At 36.8% G+C, this 13,969-nt stretch overlaps 1 long non-coding RNA gene across 1 annotated transcript in view; it reads right to left on the bottom strand.

Moving 5' to 3' along the window:
* Nucleotides 1–13,969, bottom strand: part of LOC123000850 (uncharacterized) — a 41,315-nt gene that overhangs the window by 792 nt on the left and 26,554 nt on the right. The window lies entirely within an intron of this gene.

Raw genomic sequence — 13,969 nt, 5'->3', positions numbered from 1 at the left:
TAGTTCCTTCTCTATCATTCATAGAGTGTGAATGTTCAACTCTTTCTTGGATACCATGAGCCAGTTCCTATCAAGTTCAAGTTGAGTTTATAACTTATGACCATTATAGTCTCAAGTAAGAGACAGCAGAGCATAAGTGCATGTGTGGATATGTGTGTGTTTGTGAATGCCTAACACACTGAATACTAACGATATACTAAGTGTGTCTTCTGTCCTATGAGATAGAATGATGCCTAAGATCTAGACCCAGTTCAGTAGGATCCTTCACTCTGGTGGGAAAGGATGGATATAAAAGGAAGAACATGAATATCATCAAAGCTATGCAGTAGATATTATAACAAAAATATGCTTCCGTTACAGGAGCACAGAACAAAAGCATCTAAAGGGGAGGTGTCAAGAGGACTTCCCTATCGCCACACTTTCACTATATTCCTTATGCTTCTCAAACTATGCTTTCTGTTCTTGGAGAGCTCCCTTTCCTTCTCCCCATGTTCCTTAAGGTTCTAAGTATACCCATTGTCCCTGGATTGCATAATCCACTCACAGTTTCAGTGACCACCTATGTAGGGGAACATTCAAACTATTTACAAACTATACTCGTCTTCCATGGTAGGGGTACAACTCATGCACACTATCTTTGTTTCTCTCCATCCCCTAAAACTTAATATATTCCAATCTGAATTTGTCACCTTCTTCCAGAACCAATTTCTTCTACACTCTTTTGCCCAGATTGAGGCACCACCAGCCACTCAGTTATTCTAGACAGAAAGCAGAGACATTCTTGACTGGTCCACCTTCCCTGACCTTACCTGATCCTTACTGGTACAGCCTATGGCGAGCCTTCATTATCTCTCCCAGGACTACTGTAAAGATCTCACTAACCATCCTCCACACACAGCATAGAGACCCCTGAATAGAAATTTGATCACATCACATTTCTTAAACCTCTCCATGATTTCCCACTGCCCAAGAAATTAGATGCTAAGTTTCTTTGAATGGGGGTCCTCTGGCCACAGCCCATTTTTTCAAGCTCATCTCCTGTCATTTCCTACCTCAACCACAGTCTCCCGCCGAGGCTGAAATTCAAGTAGTTTTCTAAATATGTCTGCTATATCTTGACTGTACTTTGGCATATGTCTAATCCCTATGTGGAATTTTCTTCTACCCTCCAACTTTTTCTCTCCTCTTATACACATAGTTGACTAAGGTAGACTCAACCTTCAGCACTTAACTCAGACATCTCTTCCTGCAGGAAATCTCTGATATTTAAGGCTATGGTTAGTGGCTCTACTTTGTGGTCCCAGAATGCCCTTGTTAGTTCCAAATCTTTGTCCTGGCACTTACCATAGTGTATTATAATTATTTCTCTCACTCAACTGCAAATTTCTAAGGACAATCACAGCATCTTATTGATCTTTGTACCCCTAGTCCTCAGAGAAGTTACTGGAACACATTGCAAGTTTTTGATAAATGTTTCATGGATTAATGAATGGGTCGATGAGAGGAATAGGGAATGGGTGGATACGTTAATATCCCTCTAAGTCTCTACTTCCTTTCTGTGATTAGCTCTGCCCAGATGCAAGGGATCCCCAGATTGTCACTTGCAGTCCCCTAAAATTGAGTCGGGTGCGAGAGTAGGGCTTAGGGTGAATATAGACAAGTTCTCCAGACTGTTCACACATCACATCAACACTCACCTGAGTCTCAGGCTTTTTCTCCAGGTGTACACACACACACCAGCCCCCCCAGAAATACATTTACTGCAATCTCCTAATGTATTTTATTTGTAATCCAACATCCCCTGCAACATTCAAATTCTTCTGCTCATACCACCATTCGTTATACAATCACATATCGAGCAACACCAATGTGCTGGACAGTATGGTGTAGCCTTGCAGATACAAGCATGTATATTTCAGCGTTCATGCTTTGGAGATTACACTGTAGAGAGGATAACCAGGTCTAATCCTGAAGACGGAAAATGCCTCTTGTAGTTCCCCACAGTCAGAGGGTAGGAGTGGCTGCTTATTGCCTTTGGGCAAAAGAGAAATTTCCTCCTGTCTTCCTGAGGCTTACATGCATTACCTTACATGCCACCACCGTTTGCTAGATTTCCCTCCATCCCTTCATTCCCCCAAACAAGTCTTTGTGTGAAGCCACACCCACAGCCTTCTCCGCACCATCCTCCTCTATAGCTAAGGCATCACACTTGCTTCATCTGGTCAGCCAGGCTTCTCCAGCCAGGCTGGAGCGTGATGGTGGTTCTAGAATTGACCAGAGGCTACACTGGGGTAAATAGTGAGGGGTCAGTGCCAATGATCAGAGAGACTTGGGGAAACTGAAGATAGGAAAATTGAGCTATATTGTTCCAACAGAGAGCAACTTCCTTCTCTGTCATCTTTTCCTTGGAGTGACCGCCAAGCAGAGGAAGAAAAGCTTAATGACGCCATATAGCTATTAGAGATTGGAGTCTATCTGTAAAAAGAGATTTGGAGCTATTACACACATATGGCACAAGGTAGTAAAAGCCATAATTCTTTACAAAGATTCTTATATCTTGTATCCATAAAGTGGATAAGTAGAAGGATGAATAGATATATGAATATACTGATGGATGGAAGGATGGATGGATAATGAATTTATATCTTCCTCCTTTCAAAAATATTGTGTCATCTTTTTAACGTATTGTATATGACGAACGTGTTATATGCTTATATATCACAAATGTCTCCATACTGTGACAAATGTTGAAAAGGAGCAATTAACTTTTTGATCAAATCATTCGTTTCTAATATTACTGATCTTTTTACAATAATCTCTTCCTTCGGATATATTTTAATAATATAGTAATTTCAGGTGTAGTTTCAGAAACTTGAATATTAAAAGAGAAGTACCCTTATTTTGGCATAATAGGGAATCAGCATTTTAAAACTTCCTTCTATTCATACAAAATGAAGGCCGAAGTGCCTGCCTGGCACAGTGCTGAGCACATGGCAGGTGTCCAATAGGTTTAACATCGTTTCCTTTCGGTCCCTTTAAATTACTGAGTCATTATGCTCATGGGTATGTCAATGAGACTTAAATAGTAATTAGAAACTAAATACAGAAGTGTCCTTACTATTCCCCACAATGGTTTAAGCATCCAGATGTACATTTCTCCTCATTGTGATGGATTTTTTCAAGTCAGATTTTCTTGGCGCCAGATTATGTTTCTACTGTTTTCTAGCTGTGAGACCCTGGTCAAGTTACTTAACATCTCTGGGGCTCAGTTTCTTTGTCTGTAAAGTGGGGATAATAAGAGAATTGTTCTGTGGCACTTGGGTGGATCAGTCAGTTAAGTGTTTGCCTTCCACTCAGGTCATGATCTCAGGGTCCTGAGGTCAAGCCCCGCGTGGGGCTCCCTGCTCAGTGGGAACCCTGCTTCTCCCTCTGCCTCTGCCTCTCTCCCTGCTTGTGTGCTTTCTCTCTGTGTGTCAAATAAATTTAAAAAATCTTTTTTTTTTAAAGAGAATGGTTCTGATAATTAAATACGACAATAAGACATTTAAGGGCTTAGAGCAGTGCATTGCACATAGTACATATTCTCTGAATGCAATGGTATGGTTTTTCAGGTTACAAGCTATAGCAGAATGGGCTTCTTCATCAGAAAAGCACCTGGGATTTTGAAATGTACCAACCACAGCTCATAGACTAGAAACCATATACAGATACCACGGCAACAGAAATAAAGCAATGTTTGAGCTATATAAACTTCTTTTACAGACTTCATGGGATTAACTGACTTTATGACTCTAAAATAAGCAATTAGCATTTTAGGAATATCTGAAAATATGCCTAATGCAGGTATAAAATAACATTTCCCACATTCTGCATGATGGTTTATGGTTGTAGAATTGAATTTCAGCCAAATAATATCAACCAAAAAGTAATTTAGGAGCAACCCAGAATATGTAATATAGACATACTACATACAACTAGAAAGTAAATTATGTTTTTCCGAGAATGAGAGAGAACTCCACAGTCTGGATTTTTTAAATTACAAAGAGCTGTTATAGACTATTTGAAATAATAAGTACAATAGACCACAGTTAATCCCTTCTTGGAATTACCACAAAAATATACTAGAATATTTTATGATACAAAGAAAACAAAGACGAAGCAAAGACAGTAAAAACATGAAAGTGATTGTAGGATAAAACAATGAAATGTATCACTTCTACACTTGTAACAGGCATATCTTGGATTTTCCATTCGCAATTCTAATAAGCATGAGACCTCCCTGGTTTTCTGAACGTGAGGGTATCATAGCACAGGCCGATGTCTCTTGAAAAGAGTAGATCAGGCAGTCTGTTACTTGCGGCCCCGTGGTTAGCCTGTCCCAAGGAATAATTTCACCCCAGAGTCTGGTCTTTTAGGGCATAGTTGGAGACCCAGAGTGTGCTACTCAGAGCTCATCATTATGGAAGATAAATAGGACAAGGAATCATTTTATTTTTACTTGAATTCCTAGTTTTTCATACTAGCAGGCCCTAATAGCACAAGCATAAAGGAGACCAGGGGAAAATTCGTCAAAATAGCACTGAGAAGGGAGACAAAAAACAACCCGGAGACAACAACAAGAAGGGCTCCTTTCTTTTGGCATTTCTGTATATTTTACCTTTTATTCTGTTTATCAGTTTCCATCTAAAAAATAATGTCTGAGCCAAATTTCATCCTATGTAACTCTATGAGGATTCTCTTTGCTTTCTTGGAGCCTAATTCTCCCATGGCGTTGCAATGAGATGTAAATCTGACCCTAAGGGAATATTATTTCAGTGAGAGGAGAAACTGCCTTTTATGGCAGCGTGGTATCATTTAAGTGGGTTTTTAAAATGTAATCTTTGAGAGAGATATAAAATTTATAAGTGGTAATGATATCATTTTAATCATTTGAAGATAACAGAGCAACACAAAATGAGGCTGTTTTCTTCTTAAGTGGGCTTAATCAAATGCAGAGCTTGAGAGGCTCCAATTCAGAGATACTTCTTCCAATAAGCATTTTTCCTGCTGAGTCACTGTGGTTTTCATAGACTTGGTTTCTGAAGGTTGGAATTTACATGGTTTAACATTTTTCCTGTCCTTCTGACCCTAACTCCGACCCATTTTCTGGTTCAGTTGCTCTCCTGAGTCACGAGCCCGAGGACATCCCAGCATGACCAACCTGCAGGATTATTTGGCTCCCTCTCTTCCCACTTGACCATGTGAAACTCTTCCTCAGAACAGCAATGGGTTCTAAGGCAGTCCATACTACAGAAATCCAAGTCCATTCTCAATGACCAAACTATCCATCTCAGTGCCCATATACATTTTGTACTAATGATTTATTTCCTTACGATTATAATGATCTAGCGTCAATCGATTCTGCTACTAAAATGCTGGTATGCAAAATAGTAGTGGCTTGCAAAATAGTACAGTTTTAGTTTGTTTTTTAAAAGAACTGGTCAGTTTTTGTCAGTAATGCTTGTCATTAGCAGAAATATACTTTTTGGGTTTTTTTTTAAGGGGGAGAGAGTGATGCACAAAGGGGAAGGGCAGAGGGAGAGAGAGAATCTTAAGGAGGCTCGACGCAGAACATGGAGCCTGATGCAGAACTGGATCTCAGGACCCTGAGACCATGACCTGAGCTGAAATCAAGAGTTCAGCCCTTAACCCACTGAGCCACCCAGGCGCCCCCATCCCTCCTTCCCCCTTCCTTTTTTTCCCCCAAAGAACCAAAGATGGACTTTTTGGAATGTATGGTTTTTCTGATTAAATAAAAATTGAAAGAGGAAAAAAAAGAAGCCAAGGACCGGTTGGGGTATACATGTTGTGGCTGCATAGGGTAAGAAGTATCTCTTCCAATAGAACTTGGTGATGAAATGACTTCTATCTGTGCTGTCCAACTCAATAGTCACTGGTCATATTTGGCTACTGAGCACTTGAAATATGACGAATGCAATGAAGGAAATAAATTTTTAACTTTATCTGATCAATTAAAATTAAAATTTAAGGAGCCACACCTGACACTGTTTTGGATAGCACAGTTCCAGAATCTTGAGTTGGGTAGTTTTGAGTTCATTTTCACTATACCCATTAATTAGATGTTTACATTTCTTCATGTCATTTTCAAATTTGATTGCAAATCATAAAGCACAAAAATTCTGAATTATCTTCTTTTTACACATCCTGTCGAAGAATATTCCTTATCAGTCTATTTCAAACCCGACTCTATTGATGAAAGTTCATTCACCTTTGATTTATTTAGGAAACAAACTTATTAAATGAAGATAGGGAAAAGACTAGCTTGATCTTTGTTCTGGGAAAACCAGCTCCTAAGGATGGTTTTGGTCTCTTTAGCATAAAATTACTACAACATCAACTCTGATTTGTATTGGCTTGCTAACTAATTCTTGATTTTTTATTGTTCTTTTTTGCTCTAACAGTGCCCTTGGGGTCTATGCTGTAGGACCAGGTCGGAATAAATTATTCCAGCATTTCTAGAAACTAATTTCTCTTGGCAGAACCCCAAAACATATTAATGTTATACCATATTCTACACAACATTAGGTTACAGTAAAACACCCATGCATTTTGTGAGTCTTTCTAAATGGTTTGTAATTTATTATATACAATGCAGCTTCATTTTGCAAAATTATAATACAGGTGCTTATGACCTACTTTGTGAAATTCTATATAGATGAATTTGGAGGTAATTAGATATGTGTATTACTGTAGTACCTGCTTTTAGTCATTCAAATGTTTCAATCTGCAAGAATTTTATAGAGCTCAATCATGTAAATATCTATAATATGAGATTTTAAGTGTTAATATTTCCTACAAATGTCATTTTATGGGTTACTAGTGTGTTATTTAAAATATTGTGCACCATTTAAGATTTATATTAGCCATAATAATAGCATACTTTCAAATCATTAGCTGAAATTCTTAGGTAATTTTAAAAATAAATTAAGAAGGATTCCTTAAGACTACACACATACCTGTGGTAATATTAAAATTTATGTGTGGGCAAAAACAAATACTGATCCAAAAAGAAGTAATCCTTGAAAATATCTTTAATTGCACTTGAAAAATAGGTCAGTATTAACAATATATAATTATTCTTACCCTACTAAAAATTTGAGTTTGATAAAATAATATGTAAAATAATAAGGAATAAAGTAATAAATATCTATTTGTTAAAAGAAAATTATGTATTTAAAAGAAGAGGACAAATAGTCTCTATTCTTAAGCCTTTTCAATCATAGCTGAAATACAGTAAGAATTGTAACTAGGGAAACAGGTGATATTAAATAATGGCAATCTGAATAATCCATAAATCAAAGGATAGCAAAAAAAGATAGCCATGGGTATAAATCCTTTTGATACATTACTCGGATTCAGATGTAAGAATGCTAGCCTTGACATTAACTGTTGTCTCGATGCTTAGATGTTTCTGAAGAGATAAAACATTAGACTAGGAACGGTTTTCAGACACCAGACACGGAATCGAGAAGGTCTTCTGACTAGCACTCGCTTTCAGGACTTGACTTTGTGATTCCCTCTCTCCCCCTATTGAGCTAACAAAACTTTTGCTTGAAAAGAACCATTGATGGCTAGGGAAAAATAGAGGAATTCACAAATTCTCTAACAAGATATTAGAACCACCGAGATATTTTTATGGAACTGATATATAGCCATATTTAATAGCAATATGAGGAATTCATGAGCCACTAGAAATGGCATACAATTTTAAAGGAACACAACTCAAATAAGAGATAGTTACTCTTTAGGAAAATAAGTTAGACGTGTAGGTTAAGACGGTAAGAAGGTGATGATTCTCAAAAAACTTAGCTGAGAAATTTTGTTTAAATGCTGTTTTTGCTGTTATTTAATTTAAAATGTGTTAAATTAGGGTGAACTATGAAAGGCAGTGTAGAAATAAAGCCAGTTTCAAAAGAAGAAACATGATATGCAAATGGAGTATAACGGATGAGAGAAGTTTAAGAAATCATGAGCAAATCCAGGGATATTGAGAAACAGTTTAACTTCCTCGAGTTTTCCATTCATTAAGTATCCTCACACCAAAAGTAGAGGCTAAGTGATGGACTTTCAATTACATGTTTTCCCCACTCTCTAAAAGTACAGCATTCCTGTGAAACCTTTCATGAGCTGAAATGGCATATAGGGAAGAAGTAATTACCATTAATTTATATGGAAACATTTTTGAGAATTCCCAGACTTAAAAAAAAAAAAACAAAAACCAAACACCTCTCTTAGGCTTTTCGGATACTTTCAGACACACCTCGCTAATGGATGCACAAAATAAACTGAGATAGAGCACAGACGCTCAGACACAGTTCAAAGCTATGGCGGCTCGCTGCCCAGGGGCTGAGTGTAGTTCCAGGGGAAGGAGCTTGGCGGCGCCACTCTCCCTGGGCTCGGTGTGGGCTGCCTTATAACCACTTGCTGCAAAACAAACGTTGAAGAAACACTATTTTTGCTTTTTGCCTTTTTTTAGTAAAAGGCAAAATCCTCTTCAGATTTCTTTTGCTTAGCAAAAGCGGGTACTAGTGTAGGTCTTTATAAAAGGAAAGTGGCATAACGTGAACTTTGAAAAAGCGGGGGATACCTGTACCCTATGCAGCATTCTGGTGACTGACCTAGAGTCTAACTGAAATGTCTTCAGAGTTTACCAATGACAAGATGAGCAAAATATCCCTTTAGAGACTTATCAGTGATTTCTAACAAAATTCAGAAAAGAAATACAAAGCAGTTAACACTTGGAACTATTCTGGTGTGGATGTTGTGTTTGCTGCTGTAAGCATCACGTTGTAAGCTTGCAACGGCCTTTTTGTAAAAAGCATTAAAATTCTGATCTATGATTATTGAATTATAGAATCTTGGGGTTAGAAGTCATTTTAGATGTTGCTAATTCAACCCAATCCTTTCTGTAATGTCCTTGCTGAAGGCTCATCCAGCTTCTTAATAAACACTAACAACATCAGAGAACTTAGCAGATGGTTCTCATTTTCAGAGTTTTACTTGTTAAAAAGCTCTTCCTTGTGCAGTTCCTAAGTGCATCTATCTTTAACTGCTGTCCTCTAGTACCAATTACACTTTCCCCTAGACGCTCAAAGTAAGTTTAGAGCTCCTCCCTAGGAAACACTGGCTACTTGTTAAGTCTTCTTTTTAGTTGTTTCCACCATTGCACACTTAGCATGATTTATGGCATTCATTATCTTTTCTGGGTTTCTTCAGTTTACCAATGCTCCTGGTAGACCCAGGCCCCAAGAAACCAGCACAATATCCCAGGTGTTTCTGACCTAAGCAGGGTATAGCAGGACTTAACCTTCCTTGAGCAAAGCACTGTGCTTCCTTTTAAGACTGGGTCAAGCTATATCACACTGCCAACTCCTATTGATCATGTGGTCCACAGTGTGATATTAGCTGCAGGTGTTTTATAGATAAGGAGGTTCCCTTCTATTCCTAGTTTGCTAAGAATATTTATCATACATGAATAAGAATTTTATTAAATATTTTTTCTGCATCTTTTGAAATAGCCATATCATTTTTCTCCCTCATTTCTTTAAAGGAATATGACAAACCTGCCCCAATATAGTTTACAAATGTTGAATCAACATTGTATTCCTGGAACCAATCCAGTTGAGTCATAATCTTTTTTTTTTATAATTTTTATTTTGTTATATTAGTCACCATACAGTACATCCCCAGTTTTTGATGCAATGTTCCATGATTCATTATTTGCATATAACACCCAGTGCACCATGCAATATTTGCCCTCCTTAATACCCATCACAGTTGGGTCATAATCTATTGTCTAATTTATGTATTGTCAGATTCTGCTTACACATATTTTGTGTAGAATATTTTTTTAATCTATTATCTTAAATAAAATCAGCCTTAATTATTCCTCTAATACTTTCATCAGGCTTAAATGTTAAGGTTATGCTGGCCTCTTAAAAAGGAGATCGGAAGTGCTTCCTCTTTTTCAATTCTCTAAAAGAGTTTGTGCCTTAGTGCTTCCTTAAATTGTAGAGTTTGCCCTGATCCATCCAGTCCCAGAGGGTTGTTTGGTTTGGTTTGATTTGGTTATTGTTGCAGGTTCAAAATTACAGATTTAACGTCTTTAATAGCTATAGATCTTTTAGCCTTTTTTTCATTATAGTTATTTCATTAATATCTGGTCTTATTTTATCACTTCCTTCTTCTTTTTGGGTTGAGTTGAAGTTCTTTTTCTAACTACATGAGATAAATGTTAGGCTATTTATTCTCGACCTTTGTTTTTTGTCATATATATATGGCAACCATATACACATGTATATACTTATATATATGGCATATGGTTGAGTTTCATTTAATGCAGTATAATCTTCATCTTTTCATTGCATCATTTGGTATACTTCATTTTTAATTACTAATGCAATTTTTAATGTAGCATCATTTTAATGTGATATAAGTCCACCCTGATTACTATGGCTATTTGTTTTTGCTTAGTCTTTATTACTTTTTCACTCCATTCTTGCCTTAGTTTAGATTATTTTTTCCAATGTAATTTCTTTATTGATTTGGAGATTGCATGGGTTTTTTGGATATTTTATTAGTTCTTATCCTAGAAATTATAGTATGTACCCCTGACTCATCAAAATCTGATGTTAGATTTCTGCTTCCATCCAAAATTGGGTAAGAAAGACTTGATTTATCCTCTGACCTGAAACAACTGAAAAACCAGATGAAATATATATATTACAAAAATTTCTGAAGATATTGGACGTAAGTAACCTAAGGCATGTGATCCCTGACAGGCAAGAAGTCAATGAGGTGAACCTTGCAATTACCTCTGCTTAGTGCCTGGAGAAAGCAATACAGGCTGTGGTGCAAAGAGAGGGATCTGAAGGAAAGCTAGGTGTATTTCTAAGGGTAGAGGTGGATCAAAGAGTGGAGGGGAGCAAAAGTTGCTAGGGCCCATAAGACAGAGTACCAAAGAGGAGAGAATTGCACGGAGGAGGAGCTCTGGAGATAGGCAAAAAGTTTGTCTCCAGTATGCTCTTGAGTGCCTATGAGGAAACTACCCAAGGCTGAGGAAAGAACTGCCCAAAATGTGAGAGGGGAGTGCCCCCAGATCACTGACGACAGGAATAGTCTCTGCTCCTGTATTAATTCTATTTTCTTATTTTCTGTATTCTTGATGTACTGGAATCTGGGGTTTCCCTGACTGCAAGAGACTATCCCTCCCAGGGCCAGCTAATCAATTCCTATAAATAGCAAATGAATCCCCTGCAAGCATACCTTTTATATGCAAACCAACCAATAGAGCCCAAACCCTCAACTATCTCTTCTACTGAACACTTGAGAAGACAATATTTCTCTGTCCTAATTACCCCAGGTCCAGGTATCAGACAACTAAGGAATGCTCCTCTAGCCCAGAGCCCACCGTAATTATTCAAACTATTCAATCCTAAACCTGTTCAGCAGTTTACTTTGCTTCACTTATTCCCTCCCATGAAAGCCACAGTAAAGACTTTTGCCCATGATTCCTCACACTCCTTTGGCTTCCTGACTCACCCTGGTGCTTTCCCACGTGGCCCTGCATGATGTACCATGCCAGAGTGGAAAATCTCAAATTTGTGAATCATTTAATTACTAAAAAGAGTCGCGCCTCAATACTGGGGACAAATTACCATAGGCTAGATGCTGCTCTTGTCCCACATAACAAAGGCTAAAACAAGACCACAAAAATCTGATTTCAAATAACTTAACCACATCCCAGAATAATACTCAAGAAAATTTATAAAAATGCAAAAATATCTAGTACCCCAAAAGGTAAAATACCCAGTGATTGGCATACAATAAAAAGTCACTGGGCATGAAAAGAAATGGAAAAATATAACCCATAATGAGGAGAAAAAACAATCAATTGAACCTCACTCTGATATGACACAAATGATAGAATTAATAGAAAAGTACATTAAAATAGTTATTACTTAGAGGAAAAACTGAACATGTTAAAACAGGAAAAATCTAAAAAACACAAATGAAGCTTCTTTAAATAAAAATCACAATGATTGAGAAAAAAAATACACTATATTAGATTAATGCCAGTTTAGACATTGCAGAAGAAAACATAAGTAAAACTGGAGACATAACAATAAAAACCATCCAACATGTAATTGAAAAAAAAAAAAAAACTGAAAAAAAGTACAGAGGATCAGTGGTCATTAAACTTTAGGACAACTTTCTGCAGCCTAATGTACATGATATTGGCACCTCTTCAGGGAAGAAAGAGGAAAGGGGAAAGAAGAAATACTGGGAAAATCATGGCCAAAAAAATTTAAAATTTGATAAAAACTGTTAATCCACAAATTCTTGAAGTTCAACACCACCAAACACAAGAAACATCATAATCAAATTGTGATCTGAGTGATAAAGAGAAAATCTTACAAGCAAGCAGAAAAAAAAGAAGAGAGAGGAGCAAAGTTAAATATGACAACAGACCTGCACTAAAAAAATATATTAAGGAAAGCGCTTAAGGCAGAAAGAAAATGATACCAGATGAAAACCTGTATCTACACAAAAGAATGAAAAGAATCAGAAATGGTAACTACATGGGTAAACATAAATACTTTTTGCTTGTTAAACATCCTTAAAAGATAATAAACTGTTTAAAGCAAAATAATAACAATGTATTATGGGTTTGAAGCATATACAAAAGTAAAATAAATGCAGCAAATAGTAGAATAGGAGAAATGGAAGTATACTGTTGTAAGGTTATACATATATAGTATATATACACATGTATATATATATAGTATCTATACAGTTGTAAGATTATACATATATAGTATATATATATACACACACACACTACAAACCTTACAACAGTATATGTTATACATATATATAACATATAAAGCAACCACTGGAATAACAGAGCAAAGAATTATAGTTACAGGTCAACAATAGAGTTGAATTCATTAAAAAAAAAATCATTCAATCCAAAAAGAATAGGGGGAAAAAAAAACAAAGAAGAAAGAACAGATGGGAGCAGAACCAGGTTGATAGGCATCTGACCTGTTCAGTTATTTGAGGCCTTGCACTTAGAAGGGAACTGAATTTGGATTAATGCTCTATTGTTACCATTTTGAAAAAATAATTTATAAACAAAGACCCCACAATTTCATGTTCCACTGGACCACACAAATTATATAGTCAGTTCTGCATGGGACAAATAGAAAACAAATAATAAAATGTAGATTAAACCAACCACATAAATAATCACATTAAATGTAAATGGTCTAAACACTTCAATTTAAAGTTGCAGATTGTCAAATTAGATAAAAAAACAATATTCAAGTGTGTACTTCCTACAAGAAACAAATTCTCTCTATGTAAGATTTCTTAGATATGATAACAAAGCATTATCCATAAAAGAATAAATTGATAAGTCGAACTTCATTAAAATAAAGAACTGTGCCCACACCTGGGTGGCTGAGTCAGTTAAGCATCTGCCTTTGCTCAGGTTATATCTCCAGATCCTGAAATCAAGCCCCGCATTGGGCTCCCTTCTCAGCAAAGAGTCTGCTTCTCCCTCTGATGCTCCCCCTCCTTACTCCCCCCCCTTATTCCCCCACTCCCGCTTATGCCTGCTCTCTCTCTCTCACTCTCTCTATCTCTCTCAAATAAATAAATAAAATCTCTTAAAATCAAAATAAGTAAATAAAATGAAGAACTATGCTATTGGTTTTCTTAAATGAGTTTTTTATTTTATTTTGTTTTTTTAAAGTTTTTATTTATTATTTAAGATACAGAGAGCCTAACTGGGGGTGGAGAGGGGGAAAGGGAGAAGGAAAAGCAGACTCCCTGCTAAGCAGGGAGCCCAATGCAGGGCTCAATCCCAGGACCTGGAAGTCATGACCTGAGCCAAAGGCAGAGG

Source organism: Ursus arctos, unplaced genomic scaffold (genome assembly GCF_023065955.2).
Source record: "Ursus arctos isolate Adak ecotype North America unplaced genomic scaffold, UrsArc2.0 scaffold_6, whole genome shotgun sequence".
NCBI lineage: Eukaryota > Metazoa > Chordata > Mammalia > Carnivora > Ursidae > Ursus > Ursus arctos.
The sequence above is the reverse complement of the archived record's forward strand: the minus strand, read 5'-3'. Positions and strand labels throughout refer to the sequence as shown.